The 21,815-nt window shown below is 43.2% G+C and overlaps 1 protein-coding gene across 2 annotated transcripts in view; it reads right to left on the bottom strand.

Moving 5' to 3' along the window:
• Nucleotides 1-21,815, bottom strand: part of SLC24A4 (solute carrier family 24 member 4) — a 152,642-nt gene that overhangs the window by 57,393 nt on the left and 73,434 nt on the right. The window lies entirely within an intron of this gene.

Genomic DNA, 21,815 nt, shown 5'->3' with positions numbered 1-21,815 from the left:
CAGTATGAAATACTTCACACCTACTAGGATGGCTACAGTATAAGAGACAGATAATAACAAGTGTTGGCAAGGAATACTCATACATTGCAGGTGGGACTGTAAAGTGGTCCAACGCTGGAAGACAGTCTGGCAGTTTCTCAAAAGATTAAAAACAGAGTTATGTGACCGAGCAATTTTACTGCCCGGTACATACCCAACAGGAATGGAAACATGTCCACGCAGAAACTTGTAAATGAATGCTCATAGCTGTATTATTCCTAATAGCCAACATAATATGGGAATAATCCAAAAAAAATGCTCAGGATTCGAGTACCTTCCCAGTACTGCCACGCAGCTCTGAGCAATTCACCTGCCTCAGATGGTTTATGGGTAAGAGAGAAATAATCCCCTCTCACCTTTCTGCCTGTTTGAGATGACCAGTAGATAAGCACTTTCATGGACAAAGGTACACACAAACAAATGCCATTTCTACAGATCCCCATTAAGGTACCCCACAGACTGATCCTCATCATACTAGCTAGACTAGAAACTTCTAGAAGGCAAGCATTCACACTGTCCTGTTCACCACTGCATCCTCAATGCCTAGGCCAGCCCTGGTACACAGTAGGTTCTCAGTAGACCTTAGCAATCAACTCAATAAACCAATGAAAAAATATTAACAAAAATAACAGTCTTTATCATCCCATTATCCCTGCAAACCCCTCAAGTGCCTGGAATGACACCTGGTTCACAGTGTGCACTTGATAAATGCTTGTTAAATAAACTTCCAGGACAGAAATGCCTTCTCTGTAAATATAATTTAGCCCTAAGCTCTGAAAATGCTGGCTTCTTCTTTATATGGGAACTTCTCTCATTGTTAAGATCAGATTTTTCCAGTTAAGACACAGAAAACACTAGCTCCCCAGACACCCAGAAAATGTTCCCACTTTGAAACAAGCAGCATTTAATGAAAAATAGATTCTTCTACCTCTCTCACATCTCTCCCTCCCTCTCTCTCTTTCTCTCTCTCCTCTCTCTTTGTAATCAAAGTTCTTTAATAGAATTGTTGCTGTCAGTTGAAGGACATGGATTCACTTCAAGGTTTTTCAGCTCAGAGATGGAGAATTATAAAGGGAGAGATTCTCCATTCCTGGGGCCAAGATCTTGTTTCCAGGAGAAATGCAATGGGCTGGGATATTTCCGTGTAGATCAATAGACACTTCTGCCATGAACATTCGAGACATTTCCTGATTCTCCAAATCAGTGTGCTGGGAGCTGGTGATTTATCCAAGCCTGGGAATTAGAATAACATCTTTGAAAATGTTTGAAAAATTAGAATCTTTCAAAATTAGAATAATATCATGCCATCTTTCTACTGCTGAGGACATGTCTGGCCTCCAGCAGAGAGGGGATGTGGATTACAAATAAATGGCTTTGCCCTTGGTAGGAACAGATGACTATACACTCCAGCCCATGCCTGGCTCTGCACCCCCATGCATATGCAAGAGGGCCACAGAGGAGAGAGTGAATGCCCTGCATAGCCTTTATGTGTCAGCAAAGACAGACAGTGGGTAAGGAGAAGAGCTCCCAGCTGCCTGTGACCTATCATACTGTACCCTATCCAAGTCTTCCTGACATATCTTAAAGCCATGGGCAGGCCCATAGCCATCAATTACAATCTGTTTTCAAATGAGGCTTAGAGACATGACCAGCTCAGAGCACCCAGCCATATAAAGATATAAAGCAGGACTCACAGCAGTACCCTACGTTCTCTGTCCAGGGTTAGGGGCTGCCTCTAACACCGAGCTATTCTGGCCAAGTGGAAATCAAGTGCATTGTGGATTGGGATGCTGGTTCAATGACCTGTGAGTCTGAATGATCTTGGCTGCATTGTTCAAGCTCTCTGGTCCTCTACCTCTCCAGTGACAATTTGCTGCAAAACGCAAAGCAATGAAACAGTCATCTTCATTGTGTGTCGTGTGCCCTGCAAGGCTAGCAAAGGCTGCAAAAGCAAGCAGATAACCATGCCACCCTGCCCAGGAGGCAGCTGATGGTGGGGACTGTCCAATCCCAGTCAAATCCTCTAGAAACTAGCATGGAGTAGGAATTCAGACCACTGAGCACCCTCAATGGAAACTAGGCCGCCCAACTTTACCACCAACAGCTGCAGCTTGGAACCACACATGACCTATGTAGGTGCTCAGCACAGTGTCTTTAGAAGCGGATGGAGGCAGGACTTGGTGGTACCCTGTAATCCTAGCACTCTAGGAGGCTGAGGCAGGTGGATTGCTTGAGCTCAGGAGTTGGAGACCAACCTGAACAAGAGTGAGATCCATCTCTACTAAAAATAAAATAGCCAGGTGTTGTGGCACATGTCTGTAGTCTCAGTTACTCAGGAGGCTCAGGTAAGAGGATCACTTAAGCCCAGGAGTTTGAGGTTGCTGAGAGCTATGACGTTACCACAGTCTACCCAGGGCAACAGAGTGAGACTCTGTCTCAAAATAAAAGGAGAAAAAAAACAGAAGCAGAAGGATTTAGGCTTCAGGAAGTGCTTTTTCCCTTTATGACCTGTGTGATCATGGTTAAGTTGCTTAACACCTCGGTGGCTGTGCCCTCACCTATGATGGGGATCATGAGAGAATCTGGGGCCATAAAGAGTGAGACAATGTACCCCCAGCACTGAGCTGAGCCTGGCTGCCCAGGACTCTGACCATCGTCAACTTACAGACTCATCCCTACCCATTTTCCCTACAGCTCCACAGCCTTGGTGTGTGAAAGCAAAAGAGAAGACAAAACTGGCTTTGTGGGGCAAGAGAGAACAAGTGAGCAAGAGAATGAGACAGAATAATAGATCAGACAGGCCACATTTTACTCTGAATACTGGAGTGATTTAATCCTAGGATCTTGAGAAAACCTTCCTTCTCCTTCCATGGGCTTGCTGGGATTAGGAGGAGCTGCTGGGCCACGTTCAAGGGCATGATGCTCATGAGCCAGCTCTGTCTGCTCAAATCCCCACCAGGGCATAGAGAAAGATCAGCAGGGTACACACAAGGCTTTCAAGGTCACACCTAAGCCTTTAAGCCGCAGAAATCCGGAGGTGGTGGGTGTAGGAAAGGGGAGATGTATCTGCAGGTGGAGCAGAGCTTAGGCCAACAGGGATGATCCCAGCACCCTCTACACTTGGTGGTGGGGATGCATGTCGGAGAGGGGCAACGGGAGGTAAGGCGACCACTCACGGCTCCCTTTTAAGATTCTTGCCTTGGCCCAGAAGTGACTTTTGGTCCCATGCATGCCCAGGCATTCCTGTACCCCAGATATCTGCCTCCCTTGTACATGTCCATCCTCAACTATGTGCAGGGGGCCAGGGGAGCTGGGGGAGGCCCTTCCTGCCAATTGTCTTCCTAAACATTGGAGGGGAAACCCCAAGGTCCTCAGAGACAAAAGCACACCTCAATCCCCCTAAGCAGCCTACAAACTGCCACTTGGAGGTCCCAAGGCACGCTTGAGCTTTTTGTTTACACACAAAAAGCTACTGGGGTGATGCTCTACATTACTGTTGCCCCTTCAAGGCTCTATACTTTGCCAACATTGCCGCTAGTTCTCAAGATGTATGAATTTATCCAACAAGTATTTACAGAACTCCCATTTGATAGATGTTGGGCTCTCTTTTTGGGAACTGCTGGATTGAATTCTGAGGTACTGTGAGGCATCCTTGGACATAGCAGCTCTTCATCTCGGAGGGTGATCTCCCTTTCAGAGAAGGCCAAAGTTATTCAAAACGTGGTAGATTATCAACGTGGAAAATAGCTTGATCCTGAAAGAGGACAAGTCAGTGCTGTTTCTTGAGCATTTGCTATATGTGGGGCACTAGGCTAGGTGCTGAGCCTGTGAATGTGTCCAGCCTGGTACATACAGGTGAGTAAACACATGACTGAGAGGTGGTGAGAAAAACCAAAGTTGGGAATCCAACCAGCACCAGGCTCTTCTTATCTGAACATTTTACCCACCACAGGTGCACAACCAGGGACTATGGTCTCCTCTTCATCCAAGGAGCAGGCTTTGTGTTCCTGAAAACTCCAAGGGCCATAGAAGTTACACTACTGAAATGTACATTGCATTTTGTAGGTCAATTCTGCCTATAGTCCAGAACCCACATGTACAGAGGTCTAGGCCAGGGGTGTCCATCCTGAGGCCTGCAGGCCACATGCTGATTTTATAGAAATTGTTTTGCTTGTCTGTGGTGTCAATTATCACAAAAAGTATGCAAGGACCTTTTTTTTGGCTAATCAGCTTTTGTTAGTGTTGGTTTATTTAATGTGCGGCCTAAGACAACTTTTCTCCTTCAAATGTGCAACAGAGAAAAAAAGAAAAGTTGGACACCTCTGGATAGGCCATTATGCCATGGATTTAGGGACAACCTGTCACTCATCTTCCTTGACCTTGAAACATTTAATAAAACTGACTACTTCCTATTTATGCAGGAATGTATGTATGAATAAATGCATGAATGAATGGACCGATCCATCTATCTTACATATAGTTAAATTCATGTTTTATGGTATGTAGGTCTATAGGTTTTGAGAGATGCATATGAGACATCACCAGTTGTGTATCTCCCATCACATCCCTGACTAGCCCCAAAATTCCCTTGTGCTACCTTTTTGTAATCAATCCCTTCCTGTACCCCTAATCCCTAGTTATTTAAGCTACCCACTCTATTTTGTTATAGAAACCCAAATGGGCTAAGACAAATGGGAAATGCAATGATCATGTCCAAAAATACCCTATGTAGGAATGAGGAAGTAGATGCTTTGCCAGGGGAGCCTCCCAATACTTGGGTCTCTATGACCTCACTTGCTGGTGGAAACAGTAGTTGGAAGAACATGCTACTTCTTTTGAGCCCTTTGAATCCTCTCAATTGGCTGAATCAACTTCACACTCAGAACCCTAGCTGCAAGGGAATCAGGATCTTCAGAAAAGGAGGTAGGGCTGGTCTATGGGACCACAAAGGGCTCAGTTGCACACCTGTGTCATCCCATGGCAAGCATGGAGGTAGGTGTTTGGGAAATGTCTACTGAGGAACTGTACATCTGGCCTTCAACTTCCCTTCTGATACAAACTCAGGAATACGAGCTCTGCTCAGAAGGATCTGCAGGAGACAGTCTCACTGGTCCTGCTTTCTCCTCTCTACTTTTCCCAAACTGCTTCTTGGATACTACACAGCCACCTTTATCAGATGGAAAGTTTTTGACAGAGATGTGCTTTCTTTCTATGAGATGCTCATCTTTCTTAAGCCTTTCAATTAGTCAGTTCTCTTTAGGGAACGTAAACTGTGAATTGAATTTTCTTTAAAGGAAAAAACTGCCTCAAAACATGCCAGTCTCTCTCTGCTTTCTACCCTCGTTAAAAATAACCCCACCTCCTAAGCCCTGACGTTTATTCCGAAACGATGAAAACTAGACTGGAAGGCTGGGAAGTAATTTAAATAGCTTCAGATTTCTATCATTTTAACTTATATAAGGTATGTGTTTTAGAAACCACCCAAGTGCCAGAAACTGAAAGCAAAAAATTGTGATTTTCTCTAAATTGTATGGTTTAAAATAACTCCTGCTGAGAATTTTATGCCTTTCATGGGCAACGGTTGGAACATCTAGGTTTTTAGACCCATCACCCTCATGTCCCAAATGGGAGTAAAAATAATTAGATTAAATCATTGGTTTAAAATCCATGAAAAAGAGTGAAAATCCTATTTTCTTTCAGTACATTCCAAAAGAGATTAAGTACCACAAAAAAATAAAAATACAATTGGAAGACTCAGCAATAGGATTGCTCTTTCCAGGAGCAACCATCATAGAAGTTAACAGCTGACCAAGGCCCCAGATATGATACAGCTCAATTATTCTCCACCCAAGAGGGAGACTGGGCTTGCTAATATCATAGGGGCAATGTTTTCTAAGCCATCCCTGCTATCCCCACCTCTTTCCCTGCCCTGATGCTGGACATCTTTGCCCTGCCCCATCAAGAACCACTTAACCTCCCAGTTTAAAGAGAACACAGAACCAGGCATGGTGACTCATGCCTGTAATCCTAGTACTCTGGGAGGCTGAGCAGTGCAATATTTTTTACAAAGCTTCACTCTAAGTACTTTATACATGGTATTTCATTTAATCCTCACAATGAAATATCATTAGCCCCATTTCACAGATGGACTAATTAGGGTAGGTTAAGTAAATTTTCCCAAGGTCACACAACCAGGAAGTGGCAGAGCTAAGATTGAAATCTGGGTAATCCAGCTCATGATGACACTTGGCACTTGATAACAAAAGCCAGAAAATGTTTCCTCTTTTTGACATTAAGAATTCCTTGTTGTGACTCTGTCATTGCAAGGAAGACTGAGTAACCAGCTGGATTCATACACATGGAAATGGCATATGTCAGTCCTTATGGGCCTCTCCGAGAGAAAATTTTCACATCATCTTGACTAATCACATCTACAAGGACCCTATTTCTAAAAAAAGGTCACAATCACAGGTAGCAGGAGTCAGGACTTCAACATATATTTTGGAGGAAACAACTCAACCCACAATAGCACCATATCTGTTGACTGATTAGCCCTTTATTCATGAAACACAGGCACTGAACACAATTCCTGTATTAATAAGTTCTAATAAGCTCTTAAGAACAACATCATTGGGTCTTTTATATGCTCTGATTTCTCTAGGACAGTCCTAATTTATACCTGCTGTCAGTCTAATTAATAGTATCTCCTTCACTCTCAAAAATGTTCCAGTGAATGATAAATTTCATGTTCAATCTACTTAGTAGGTGCACAATGACCTGGAGTAAAATTAATACCGATTACCAAGAAAAGGTCAAAGTAGTCCACGTTAATATGTCAAGAAAGTCCTCTAACGTGGACACTGGGTACTTCCTCTCCTAGACAGCCCCAAGTTCAACAAGGTAAGAGATGCTATAGGGTTGTGCTTGGACTCAGAGGTGCCTCCACCTAAAGCTAAGGAAAGGTAGATGATTTGCCAAGAACACATGGTCCAGGCTACCTGCGAAGGGACCCAGGAAGGGTCTGGAGGGAGGCTGGGACGACCCCTCCATTTACCCCTGACAATTCCAGTTCTGAGGTCAAGGCCAGGCAGCAAGCTGGATGTGATGGTGAGTTTTCTCTGCCAACCTGGCTGGGCTGCAGCACCCAATTTTTTAGCTAAATATAAACCTAGGCATTGCTATGAAGGTGTTTCACGCATGTGCTTAACATCTATAATCAGATAATGTAAAGATTACCTTCAATAATGCAAGTGTGAATTCAACTCCACTCCCATCAACGGAAGGCCTTACATTTATTGAGGTTTCCTGGAGAAGAAGAAATTCTTCCGCCAGACTGAGCATCAGCTCTTATCTGAGAATGTCCAACCTGCCGGTGTGACCTACAGATTTTGTATTTGTGGGCTTCTGGAATCATGAGAAGTAATTCCTTAAATGTTATCCCTTTATGGATACATACAGCAATATGTGTGTATATACCTCCCACAGGTTCTATCTGTCTGGAAAACTCTAAGAGGCACACTGGAATGCGAAAATGGGAGTTGGAATATGCAGGAGAAATCACACCTGCCCCCAGATGAAGCAGAGCCAGGAGACCAGGCTGGTAGAGAGACAAGTACTTAGAGCTCAAGGAGGGACCTGACAGCTGCAGGTCCACCCCCACCCTAGCACTTAGCTCCAGCCCTGTCTCCCTACCCCTACTCCAAGGCTTCCTTGTCTAGACGTATTTCTCCTTGGCACAATCCTGCCTCTCTTTCTAGACCTAATCCCTGCTGGTCCCCTGAGTAGCCTCGAGGCAAGAAGTCTCAGGTCAGGATTCAGTACAAACAGGGGCTGAGTTTGTCAGCTCTATTTTGGAGAGCCCACTGAAATCTGCCTGGAAAGGACAGAACAACGTCTCTTTTTATAAACCTGTTGCACACAGCAGGCCATTGCCCGCTGAGTGCTGGCTGAGCAAATACAGACACGCATGGCTTAATGTAAGTACATCCTGAGAAGTGTGTCATTCGGCAATTTCATTGTCGCGCAGACATCCCAGACTGAGCTTAACAAACCTAGTGGCAGAGCTCACTACACATCTATAGTATTTATGGTCTGACCTACGGCTCCTAGACTATAAACCTGCACAGCCTATTATTGTACCAAGGACAGACAGTAGGCAATTATAATGCAATGATAAGTATTTGTGTAAAACACACCTAAACATAGAACAATTACAGTAAAAATACAGTATAAAACATAAAAAATGGTACACCCATAGCGAGTACTTACTGTGAATTGAGCTGGCAGCACTGGTTGCTCTCTGAGTCAGTGGTGAGTGAATGTGAGACCCTAGGACCTTACTGCACACCACTGTAGACTTTATAAACACTGTACACTTAGGATGCACTAAATATTAATATATTAAAACATTGTCTTCAATGATAAATTAACCTTAGCTTATTGTGACATTTTTACTGTGTGAACTTTTACATTTTTTAAAACTTTTTGACTCTTTCAGTTATAACAGTTTAATGCACAGATACACTATACAGCTGTACAAAAATCTTATAAACTTTTCTCTATTTTTTTTTCCTTTTAAAACTCACATTACAAAACTAAGACCTGAACGCCCACATTAGCCTAGGCCTTCTCAGGGTCAGCATCCTTCAGATGTCACTCGGCAACAAGGATTTTTCAGTTCTGTTATAATCTTATGAGACCACCACTGTACGTGCAGTCTGTCACTGACGATAATGTTATTATATACTGCATGACTGTACATGGTCCTCGTAAATACTTACAGTTCTAATGAGACCATCTAGCCACCATAGTTTAACTAATAGGATGATGCAGATTGTAGGTAGAAGAAGAAACTTGGTAGGGATTGCACTGATATATAAATTACTTTGGGTAGTGAGGACATTTTAGCAAGGTTGACTCTACCGATTTATGAGCATGATGCGTTTTTCCATTTGTTTTTGTCATCTATGATTTCTTTCTTCAGTGTTTTGTAGTTCTCTTTGTAGAGAGCTTTCACCTCCTTGGTTAAATATAGTCCTAGATATTCTATTTTCTTTGCAGCTATTGTGAATGGTATTGAGTCTTTGATTTGACTCTCAGCTTGACTGTTATGGGTGTATAGAAATACTAATGATTTCTGTACACTGATTTTGTAACCTGAGACTTTGCTGAATTTAGTTATCAACTCCAGGAGTCTTTGGGGGCTTACTAGATATAAGATCATATTGTCAGCAGAAAGCAATAATTTGACCTCCTCTTTCTCGATTTGGATACTCTTTATTTCTTTTTCTTTCATGATTGCTCTGGCTAGCATTAGGTTAGATGGAAGTGGTGACAGCACTCTATCTTATTTCGGTGTTTAGCTGGAATGCTTTCTACCTTTTCCCTTTCCATATGGTGTTGACTGTAGATCTGTCATAGGTGGTTTTTATAATTTTGACATACATTACTTCTATGTCTACTTTGTTGAGGATTTTTATCATGTATGGGTGCTGAATTTTGTTGAATGCTTTTACTACCTCTATTGAGATGAGCGCATGGTCTTTGTTTTTTGCTATTTATGTGATAAATCACATTTATTGACTCCTACATATGTAGAACCATCCTTGCATCCCTGGGATGAAGCCTACTTGGTCATGGTGGATTATTTTTTTGATGTGCTGCTGAATTGGTTTGCTAGTATTTTATTGAGGATTTGTGCATCTATATTCATAAGGGATTTTGGTCTGTAGTTTTCTTTTTCATTCTTTTTTTTTTTGTTGTGTCCTTTCCTGGTTTTGGTATCAAGGTGATACTGGCTTCATAGAATAATCTGGGGAAGATTCCCTCCTTCTTGGCATTATGGAATAATTTCTATGGTACAGGTACCAGCTCTTCTTTGAAGTCTTAGTAAAATTTGGCTGTGAATCCATCTGGACTGGGGATTTTTTGTTGTTGTTATTAATGTTGAAAGATTTGTTATTCCTGCTTCCACTTTGTTGCTCATTATTGGTCTGCTGAGGAGCTCTATTTCTTCCTGATTGAGTCTTGGGAGGCTTTGTATTAACAGGAATTTGTCAACATCCTATACGTTTTTGAGTTTATGTGTGCAAAGATTTTCATAGTATTTGAGGATGATGTTTTGTATTTCTGTGGTGTCAGTTGTAGTGTCTCCTTTTTCATTTCTGATTTGAGTTTATTTTGGGTCCTTTCTCTTCTATTTCTGGTTAATCTAGCAAGAGGTCTATCAATTTTATCTTTTTTTAAAAAAACAACTTTTTGTTTCACTGATCCTTTGTACTTTTTTTCTTCATTTCATTTAGTTCTCCTCTGACTTTAGTTACTATTTGCTCTTCCTTTTCTAGTTCTATGAGACATGTTTTTAGATTGCTAATTTGTGATCTGTCTTTTTGATGCAGGCATTTAAAGCTACCAATGTCACATTTCAGATACAGAAAAAATAATTCTGTGCTTGGTTTGGAACCAGAAAGGGGCCTTTAGCAAAAATAACAAATCTGGAGGCATTACATCACCAGACCTCAAACTATACTACAAGACTATAGTAACCAAAACAACATGGTACTGGCACAGAAATAAAAACACAGACCAATGAAACAGAATAGAGAACCAAGATATAAAACCACCCTCATATTGCCATCTGATCTTTGATAAAGTAGACAGTAATATACAGTAGGGAAAAGAAGCCCTATTCAATCAATGGTGCTGGGAGATTGGATAGCACATGCAGAAGACTGAAGAAAGATCCACTTACAAAAATCGATTCATGATGGATACATGATTTGAATGTAAGTCATGAAACCATAAGTATTCCAGGAGAAAATGTTGGAAAAACTTTTCTAGATATTGACCTGAGCAAAGAATTAATAAGAAAGACCCTGACGTCAATCCTAGCAACAACAAAAATAAATAAATGAGACTTAATTAAAAGCTTCTACACAGCTAAGGAAATAATCAACAATAAAAATAAATAAAGAGGGCTTGATTAAACACTTCTGCACAGGAAATAATCAACAGAATAAATGAACTACACAATGGGAGAAAACATTCCCAAGCTATACATCTGATAAAGGTCTAATAACCAGAACCTACAAAGAACTCAAGCAAATAAGTAAGGAAAAAACAAACAAACAAAAATGTTAAAAAGTGGAAAAAAGACATGAACAGAAGCGTTTCAAAAGAAGATAGACAAATGGCCAATAGACACATGAAAAAAATGTTCAATTTCACTAATTATGAGGGAAATAGAAATTAAAATTCCAATGAGATGGCAAGTTATCCCTGTTAAAATGGCTTCTATTAAAAAGTCCAAAAGCAATAGATGCTGGTGTGGATGCAGGAATAAAGCATAAAGGAATGCTTCAACACTTTTGGTGGGACTGCAAATTAGTACACTCTCTATGGAAAAATAGTATGAAGATTCCTCAAAGAACTAAAAGTAGACCTACCATTTGATCCAGCAATCTTGCTACTGGGCATTTACCCAAAAGACAAGAAGTCATTTTATCAAAAAGATGCCTGCACGTGAATGTTTATTGCAGCACAATTCACAACTGCAAAGATGTGGAATCAATTCAGGTGCCCATCAATTCATGAGTGGATTAACAAGATGTGATTTATGTATACTACTCAGCCATGAGGAAGGATGAATTAAGGCCTTTTGCAACAATTGGATGGAATGGGGACCATTTACCTAAGTGGTATCTAAAGAATGGAAAAACAAACACCACATATACTCACCATTAAATTGGAACTAACTAATGAACACACATGTGCTCAGAGGGGAGATTCAATGGAAATCAAGGAAGTAGGAGAGTTAAGGTATACTACCTGGGTGATGGGCACACTTACAACCCTGACTCAAGCATAACAAAAGCAATCCATATAACCAAAATCATCTATATGCCCGTAATATTCTGAAACAAAAAAAAAGAAGGAAGAAACTGATAGTCTTAACATACTTCTGGGTGTGCTTCACACATAGTAGGTGCTACTAAGTATGTAGAAAGAAAGTTGCAACTAGGACATATGACCCTTTTTTACTAAAATCTCATAACAAAAGTCTGCCTAATTTCCTTCTATGTTCAGTGCTTATTCTTATCCTTAGCTCTGGCAAAATTTTTTCCACCATCAGCTTGGCACCGTAGCTCAGTCATTACAGTGCTTGCCACATACACCAGGGCTCACAGGTTTGAGCCCAGCCTGGGCTTGTTAAACAATGATGACAAACACACACACACACACACACACAAAAGCTGGGCAGGGTGACTGGTGGGGTCACCTCTATGGTTTATTTTACAAGGGTACAAGTGAATCTCTAAAAGCAGAGTATGAATGTCTTAATTCAATAACTAAGAAAACGTTAACCAGTTTGATGAGAGTATTTCAAATTGTATATGAAAACACCACACTGTACCCTGTGATTGCATTAATGTACACAGCTATGATTCAATTAAAAAAGAAAAAAAGCTGGGTGTTGTAGTGGGCACCTGTAATCCCAGCTACTTGGGAGGGTGAGGTAAGGGAATCACTGGAGGCCAAGAGTTTGATGTTGCTGTGAGCTGTGACACCACAAGGGTGACAGAGTGAGAATCGGTCTCAAAATATGACTCCATCTTAGAGTCACTAGGGTTTGAGTTTTATTCCTGGCTTTCCTCTGTGAACCTGTGGAAAATTACATAGCTCCTTAGTTTCCATAAAAACCCTGTGAAGTCAGCTCGGTGCCTGTGGCTCAAGTGGCTAAGGCGCCAGCCACATACACCTAAGGTGGCATGTTAGAACCCAGCCTGGGCCCACCAAACAACAATGACGGCTGCAACCAAAAAATAGCTAGACCTTCTGGTGGGCGCCTGTGGTCCCAGCTACTGGGGAGGCGGAGGCAGGAGACTCGCTTGAGCCCAGGAGTTGGAGGTTGCTGTGAGCTGTGATGCCATAGCACTCTACCTGGGGGACAGCTTGAGGCTCTGTCTCCAAAAACAAACAAACAAAAAAAACCACTGTGAAGTCTGAAGTCTGAGGAGGTTCTTAGCTTGTTATAGATAGGAAATTGACTAGAATCACAGAACAAGAAATGATATGAGCTGCTTTAGTCCACTGACCTGCCAACATCTTTTCTGACCCACTGCACCCTTCCTTCAAAAATTCCCACAAAACTGAGGGTGAAGAACCTGACAAGACACACTGGAGTAAAGGCCTGGACAGCTCAGTCCTGATGTCAGTTTCAGCACTGGCCTCCATAAGAACCTGACAAGACACACTGGAGTAAAGGCCTGGACAGCTCAGTCCTGATGTCAGTTTCAGCACTGGCCTCCGTGTTCTCCTCTGGACGAGGACAACATGTGGTGATGCTGAGCCACAGTGGACGCTCAGCTCAGGGTCTGTTGCTCTGAGCCCCTGCCATGCAGAGCACATGGCAGGTAAGAAGCTCATCGTCAAGACAGGAAACATCTCTCTGCTTCCTGCCAACCTGCTTCTCTCTTTCCCTACTTACTGGTCCAACCTGTGGGTCCTTCCTCATGCACACTACACTTTGCATCTTGTCTGAATAGCTGGAAATGCTGAAGCACAGAAGTCTCCAGCCGTTCTCATCCCTTAGCCCGCAGGGCCCCACCATAGGCACGACCAAGCACTGTCCTTTCCCTGAAGGGTGGCAGGGATTTCTCTCCTCAGAGTTTTAGGCTTGGAATTGAAAATTCATGCATAGTTCACACTGCTATCTCCCACCATTTATGAGCCTATTCTGGGCCACAGGACCAAAGACCATGGTGTCAAACTTCCAGCATTGACCACTGACAATGGACAAGCCATGCTGGGCTCTGGGACTAGAAAAACAGAATGTAATCGGCCCCGTTTCCAGGGAGAGCCTGGCACAGGAATGTGTAGGCAGGAGGTCTGACCTCTAGTTCCAAAGCAGCCTGCTTAGGGAAATGATCAGGGAATAAAACAATTCACAAGAAGGTCAGTGGAAAAGCACAACTCCAGCCCTTCCTTAGGAGAATTCTGAACAAGGCCAGAAGTGTGTTAGCAGGGAGTAGTCACTATGAACACCTTCCAACAAGAGGTGAGTCGGTACTTTTCCACAGTGGGTCCAGTACTGCACTGGGTGTTATGGCGGGCGCCTGCAGTCCCAGCTACTCGGGAGACTGAGGAAAGAGGATCGTTTAAGCCCAAGAGTTGAGGTTGCTGTGATCTAGGCTGTAGATTGTAAAGCAATATGGCCATGCAACAACCGAGTATGTGATCATTTTTCTAGATTTTTCTAGTATTTTATAATCATATCAATCCTCTGCCTGCATGTGCATGTACAAGGATGACAGATGGACATCATATCATTGCCTATAAGTGACAAAAACCCCAAAGCACACAGAGATCTCTACACATGCAGAGAGTGTTTTCTAATGTTATTCTGGGTCTAAGGTAGTGTTCAAGGGTGGTCAGTGAAAGAAGTGAATGAGCTGTTGGGGGTTTTTGCTGTTGTTTTTTCTTTTCTTTTCTTTCTTTTTTTGACAGAGACTCACTCTGTCACCCTGGGTAGAGTGCAATGGCTTCAGCCTAGATCACAGCAACCTCAACTCTTGGACTCAAGCTCCTCTCAAGTAGCTGGGGCTATAGGCACCTGCCACAACACCCATCTAGTTTTTCTATTTTCAGTAGAGTTAGGGTCATGCTCTAGCTCAGGCTGGTCTCAAACTCCTGAGCTCAGACGATCCACCCACTTTGGCCTTCCAGAGTGCTAAGGTTACAGGTGTGAGTTATGGTGCCTAGCCTGGTTTTTGCTTTTTAAAAATTTTTAATGCTAGCTAATTTTTAAAAAGTTTTATTTGTTCTTTTTATTTTGTAGAGACAGGGTCTTGCTATGTTGCTCAGGCTGGACTCAAACTTCTGGGTAAAAATGATCCTCCTGCCTGCACCTCTTGAGTAGCTGGGATCACAGGCATGCGCCACCGCACCGAGCATGTCCGTGAACTCTTTGTCACACATCCCTGACAGAAGAGGAACCGAGGGAGCATTTAAACACATGTAAAGCAATATGACAGTGCAACAACCAAGTATGTGATCTTTTTTCTAGAGATTTTTCTAGTATTTTATAATTATATCAATCCAATAAAGAAACAAGTCTTTCACTACAGACAGTGTGAGAAGCACTCATGTGGGGAACTGGTTTTTAACCAGGGGTGACTGTCCCCCTACTTACGACACCAGAGACATTTTGGGTTGTCACAAGTGGGGGAAGGATGCAGAGCAAGGGGTGCTGGTAAACATTCACGATGCACAGGACAACCACCTGTAACAAAGAATGATCCAGCCCAGTAGCGTCCAGGTGAGAAACCCTGGCCTCAGTTAGAATGGTCGCTGCTGTCTTTACCCACTAAACACTGATGCCTGCCTCACTGTGCCTCCCTGTCATTAAAGCCTTCGCCCTCTCCTTCTCACACATAATTTATCTACCAGTTCACATGCTGCTAAAGCTCACATTCTCCTTCGTGAATGGTAGAAACGTGCAAGACAATTCCAGTTTCATTCCTTCCCCTTCACCCTGCCCTCTACTTAAAGTCTCACTCAGTCGACTCACATCAACCTCTTCTGACCACGGCCTATCGTCTGCCTATCCCTATCCATGCACTGGTTGGGTGGGCAACACATCCCTGTCCATCCTGCTATCATTTAACATTTTTATTCCACCAGCTGTCGTCTCCAACATTATGTTCCCACAGAACCAGCAGGTCTGTACCTGGAACAGAAGCTGCTCCCAACCCAGATCTTGACTTTCATTCCTTCTGACAAGCACGGAGTGTGGGGCATCTGCTGGGAGGATTTGTGCTTAGGGCTGTGAGAGAATAAGGATAAATCGGGCGATGTCTGCAATCTACTGGGGAGGGGGAACAGATGTGTACCTAATGGTGACTGTAGCAAGACAAATGCCACAGGGAGAGGTTTAAACGGAGCTTCAGTGGAATACAGAAGGGGAAACAATTAACTCTAGCCCAGAAGAAATGACTAAGGGAAGAGTGGGAGATGAGAGAACCGGGCCCTGACGGATTTCCTGGGAGATGAGCAGGAGGAAGGAGAGAGACTTTCTAGGCAAAGACTCCAACTGGATGCCAAGAAAGGGTGGTGGGAGGGAGCCCAGGAGACCGGGAATTCTATGCAGGCAAGATCCAGGATGTTCTGGGAGGCAGGGGAGGATATGACAGGAAAAGAGACTGGAGCATGAGCTTGTACAGACAAGAGTGTCAGGATAAGGGGTCTGGCTGTGTCCCAAGGACATCATGGAGCACCAGATGATTTCTGAGCACATGACAGACAGGATTAGAGTATTTTAAACCAACAGTTGGCCCACTTCTTTCTGGAAAGGGCCAGATAGTAAATATTTTAGGCTTTGCAGGCCATATGGTCTCTGCCGCAACGCGTGAAAGCAGCCGTATATAATACGTAAACAAATGGGCATGGCTGTGTTCCAATAAAACTTTATTTATGTTCACTGAAATTTGAATTCCGTATCATTCTCATGTGCCACAAAATGTTACTCTTTTTGAGTTTTTTTCCAACCATTTAAAAACATAAGAGACTATTTTTAGTCTGTAGGGTATATTAAAAACAGGTGAGGCGTTGGGATTTGGGCCATGAGCTGGGGTTGATTTTGGAGAAGTCATTCGAGGTGCTGGAGAGGATAGAAGAAGCAGGACCTCAGGCAGAAGCTGTGGGAACAAGGTGAAAGTGGAAAGGAAGGGACAGATGTAGAACTGTGGTGGCCATGTGACCCATCTAATGGAAGACTGATAGAGGAGAGGAGGGAAGCACCTGTGCCCTCCAGCTAGGAGGCCAAGGGCACCATGGCACCATAGCACCCTGGGCAAGTGATGTAGAAGCAGAGGGGCCAGAAAGGTTGTGGCCACACCTCCTATGCCCAAAAGGATAGAGGTGTCCAGCCCAAATGCAGGTCAGCCTGTCTCAGAATCTGATCACACCAGAGCTGGCTACTCAGTGCTGGGGTGTGGATAAAGCTAACGTCTAACCCTTCTCAGCATCATAAAACCCTGGTTCTCCTTGAGGGAACCCTTGTTCTTTTTTCCTGAGTGAGGCTGGTCCTTCCCCAGGTTCATTGATAGACAAATGGTCCAATGTGACTCAATCCCAAGAATTTTCTGGAATCTTTTGGACAGGAGAAGCTAGCTTTCTGCTAAATGTGGAAGTGATAAATTACAGACATGTACTTTTCAGGGCCCGTTTTTTGAGAGAGACTGGCTAGGAAGGAAGCCAGCATGGAATAGAGATGAGCCATCCTGACCCTACCCACAAACTCCTGGATCCAGCCAGGTGTGAAGCAAGCCCCGGATTGCATAGCTTGGGAGCTGATCATTCCTCATCCCTTGCTCCTGCCAGTCCAGGATTTGTTTTGGCTCTTGCAACTCAGTGTCCTGACATACTCAGCTGCTGATAATACAAGTGCTAGATAGCAGAGGCCTCAATCTTGGAATCGTGTGTGACTTGGTGCCCATCTTAGAGGGTTGATAACACAGTCTTGTTCAAAGCGTTGCATCTGCCTCATTTATCACTAGACAGTGCCCTTCATACACAGAAGGTGCTTGCTAATTGCTGGTATAGGAATAGGGCACATAATCCCAGGGAACCACACACACTGAACGACAGTAAACTCTGAAAAGCAGCATTGGGAGGTGATATTGATTCCTCTTCCTCCTCCACCACCTAAGGGGTCAGAGAAACCAAGAGCTACAAGGATCTGGTTCCATCTCATACAAACAACCAAGATAGGTTCCAGCTGGGGGAGTGCAGGCTCCTGGGGACACTAAGTATAGATATGTTTTGGGTAAGAGCTGAAATGAAAGAAGGGAATTACTTGGTCTCAGAGATGGTTAGGGAAGGGGCAGGACTCATGCTGGGTATGGAAAATGTTTGCTATTCGTCTCACCTCAGTAGGCAAGAGAGAATGGGCAATGGGGCTCTTGCTAAGCTGTGCAACCCTGATCACGAGGGTGGGGAAGAAGGGCAGCTGGGGACCTGTGCTGGTATTGTACCAAAGTCTCCAGGTTATTCAATCCAACAGTGAGCTTCCATGGAATATGGGCACAGAGAAGCTGATTCATGGGAGATTCCTGACAGAATAGAAAGAGCACAATACAGGGAGTCAACATGGGGGCTTAGTCTCAGCCCCCAAACTCACTGGGTTTGGGTTCTCTTTCTCTAGGCCCTGATTTCCTGCTCTGTACCTAGGTTAGAGAAGTGACTCTTGATCTCAGGTTAGGGCTCAGATTTGCCCAAAAGGCGCTCAAATCCACATGAATTGAGACAGCATGGAATGAACACTCTTCCCACAAGGTATAAGCATCCAAAGTGTACAGATACTTGTTTGGGGATGAATTTCCATGTTATTAATCCACTATCCGTTATTCCACCCAATTTGTGATATTTGGTAATTCTGTTATCCAAGTGAGAATTCCCCTGCACCTTTATCCAGACACAGCACAGGCAAGTCCGACCTTCCCTGTCTGGGTTCAAATTCTTGCTCCATGCTTACTAGTGGTGTGGCCTTGGGCAAGGTTCTTAACCGTGCTATGCTTCTGTTTCCTATTTGTAAAACAGACATAGATTATTATAGCACCTGCCTCTTGGAATCATTCAGAAGGTGAGGAGAGATGATTCTATACAGGGTGTGGACGAGGACCAGGCACACAGCAAGGGCTCTGTACATAGTTGCTATCCTGTGTGATCAAGGATATCAAAAACTATGACATTCTCTCATGGGTGGAAATGTTTGCTTTAGAAATGTGTCCTTAGGCAGTGCCTGTGGCTCAGTGAGTAGGTCGCCGGCCCCATATACCAAGGGTGGTGGGTTCAAACCCGACCCCAGCCAAACTGCAACAACAACAACAAAAAAAATAGCCAGGCGTTATGGCAGGCACTTGTAGTTCAGCTACTCGGGAGGCTAAGGCAAGAGAATCGGCTAAGCCCAGGAGTTGGAGGTTGCTGTGAGCTGTGACACCACAGCACTCTACCAGGGGTGACAAAGTGAGATGCCATCTCTAAAAAAAAAAAAGAAAGAAAGATAATAAAATAAATAAAAATGTGTCCTTATGAAACTATGAGTAGTGTGTTGTCACCGATAAGGACCATGGCTGCCCTATCCTGGCACACAGTGGTACAGAAGACTGGGAGGCAGATACAGGGGACCTTTCCGGGGCTGGTAATAATTTTGTTTCTAGATCTGGGTGCTGGTGACATGGACATGTCTAGTTTGTGAAAATGTATCAAGTGTACTTTCTTTCAGGTATGTTAGTTATCCTACAGTAAGAGTGCTCTTAAACAAAAAGACAGATGCATAGCCCTGGATAATAATAATGGTCAATGTATTGGACTTCTCCATCCTTTGCTCTTGGGCAGCTCCAGCATCATGGTGCTTCACAGCCACAAAAGCTCCCGATATTGAATCTCCTCCTCTTAGGACCTGGAGTTTCTGACATTGGCTTGCTGGACTCCTTTGTGGTCTCAGAGGCTCAGAGCAACTTGAATGACTGAACTGGGAGAGGCTGGAGGAGACTGAACTGTACTCAGCATTGGACTGTCCTGACCCAGCCCCAACCTCTGTCTGCAGAGAACCCAGCCACAGCCCCGCCCACACACAGAGCTCACCTCCTTTACCCTACAAACTTAGCCAGGAGGTCCTGAGACCAGATTTCCTATCCAGCACCTTTTTCCCTCTCTCAGAAAATTCTAGCTTTGGGGGATATTCTATCTAGTCCCAACAGTAATGACTTATGATTCACGGATACAGTAATCAAAGTTCTCCATGACCACTGAAGAATAGATGTACATAAACAAATCTATCCTTGCTTTAGGGAAACTTCTCATTGGGAGAACAAGTATAGATTAGCTTTTTAAAGGGAAAAAAGTAAAACAAACTGTTGTCAACTCCAGTAGAGAAATAAAGCAATCCACATTTGTCAATCATTACATCACCTAATCCTAATTACCACCTCAAGGGCAGATCTCATTATCCCCATTTTGCAGATAAGAAAACTGAGGCTCCTAAAGGCTAAGTGACTTGCCTGAGGCCAACCAGCCTATAAGCATAGTTGGGCCATCCCCAAACCCCATTGGCCTGGATCCAATCCATGAGGTTTCCTATTGTGGCTCACTCCTCTCAGCCATCATTTCCAAATAATTAGCCTACCTATGAAGCCTTCCAAGGTAAAATAAATGCACCTGCTTATGGAGAGAGGGGAGGTGCAGGTGCTAACACACTGGGCACTGCCTGCCTGCTATTCTGGGATAAACAAGTTCAGTAATGAAGGAAGCTACTTCCTTAAACAAATAAGCCCAGAAGACTCAATTTAACCACAACAAGCATAATAATAGATTCTAATCCCAGATCAATTTAGTCAAACCTCCTCCTCCCCCCGTTATTTTCCTTCCATCTTAACTCATCCCCCCTTGTGGATGTGAAACACACACACACACTACTATAACCATACGAGCTTTCCCTAACAGTTCAATACATTGGCTTATTGGAAATCATTTCTATCTGACTCCACACTGGAAATACTCCTGGCCACAAAACACAGTTAAGACAAAACACACACATACACACAGGTATACACATGCATGCATGCGTATGTAATCTCTCTCTGCCATTGCTGTATCTGATCGCCCTGCAAGCTAATTCTTTTTCTTTTTAACTTTTTTTCAGGTTAATGTGAGGGTACAAACAACTAGGTTAAATTATTTGCATTTGTTAGGTAAAGTCCCTCTTGTAGTTGGTCCCACACCCAAAAGATGTGCCACATACCGTTACATTGTGCCCATTAAATGGGAGCACACCCACCCTTTCCCTCTTCCCTTCTCCCCAACTTGAATTGAGTTTTTCTCGTATGTGGGTGTGTATTAGATCATCTACTGACTTGATATTAGTAGTGAGTACATTGGATATTTGCTTTTCCATTCCTATGATACTTTACTAAAGAGAATGGGTTCCAACTCCATCCAGGTTAATACAAAAAAGATGTAAAGTCTCCATCTTTTTAATGACTGAATAGTATTCCACAGTATACAAATACCACAGTTGTTAATCTACTCCTGGGTACCCTGCAAACTAGTTCTACAACTACAGTCAATCTTTAACACTATATACTACTGCTGGAGTGAGATCACTAGTTAACTGCTGCCTTGCCATCTTAACTACTCAGGGTCAGGGCTGATGGAAACATTTCTACTGCTTGTTCAGACTTACCTCCTTGTTACAAACAAACAGCTCCTGAGGCTTGTTCTTAAATTTACCATTCTTTGGAGGGGTTATGACTCCCAGTTTGAGGGCTAACTGATCTACTTGGTCTGCCTGGCTGGACAGACGCTACTCCTGGGATAGTGAAGAACTTTCTGTAACAGCTGAGTTAAGGGAGGCTCATTTGCTCAAAGTCACGCAGCAAGTGGCAAAGTTACCTTCACGACTATACTGTATGCCCTCTTTACTCCAGGAGATAGACACATCCAGGCCCCAAAACCTAGTATTATGTTTATTTTTGATTTATATTCAAATCCACGAGACTTACTCTTTGCTTATACATTCAGTGAACCAAGGCTCTGATAAACCCTTAGTGAAACTTATTCAAACATCTTCTTTTAAAAATGCAGTTATTTCCCAGAGAAAAAGAGATGTCATACTCTATACTATACATACTAGTATAAATTAGCCCCATCACCTTTACCTCTTAACTCTGGGTATCCAGAGAAAAAGAGATATCATACTCTATACTATACATACTAGT

The sequence above is a fragment of the Otolemur garnettii genome, unplaced genomic scaffold (assembly GCF_000181295.1).
Source record: "Otolemur garnettii isolate 467f Iridium unplaced genomic scaffold, OtoGar3 scaffold00020, whole genome shotgun sequence".
NCBI lineage: Eukaryota > Metazoa > Chordata > Mammalia > Primates > Galagidae > Otolemur > Otolemur garnettii.
Note: the sequence above shows the minus strand (reverse complement) of the source record. Positions and strands in the feature narration are given on the sequence as shown.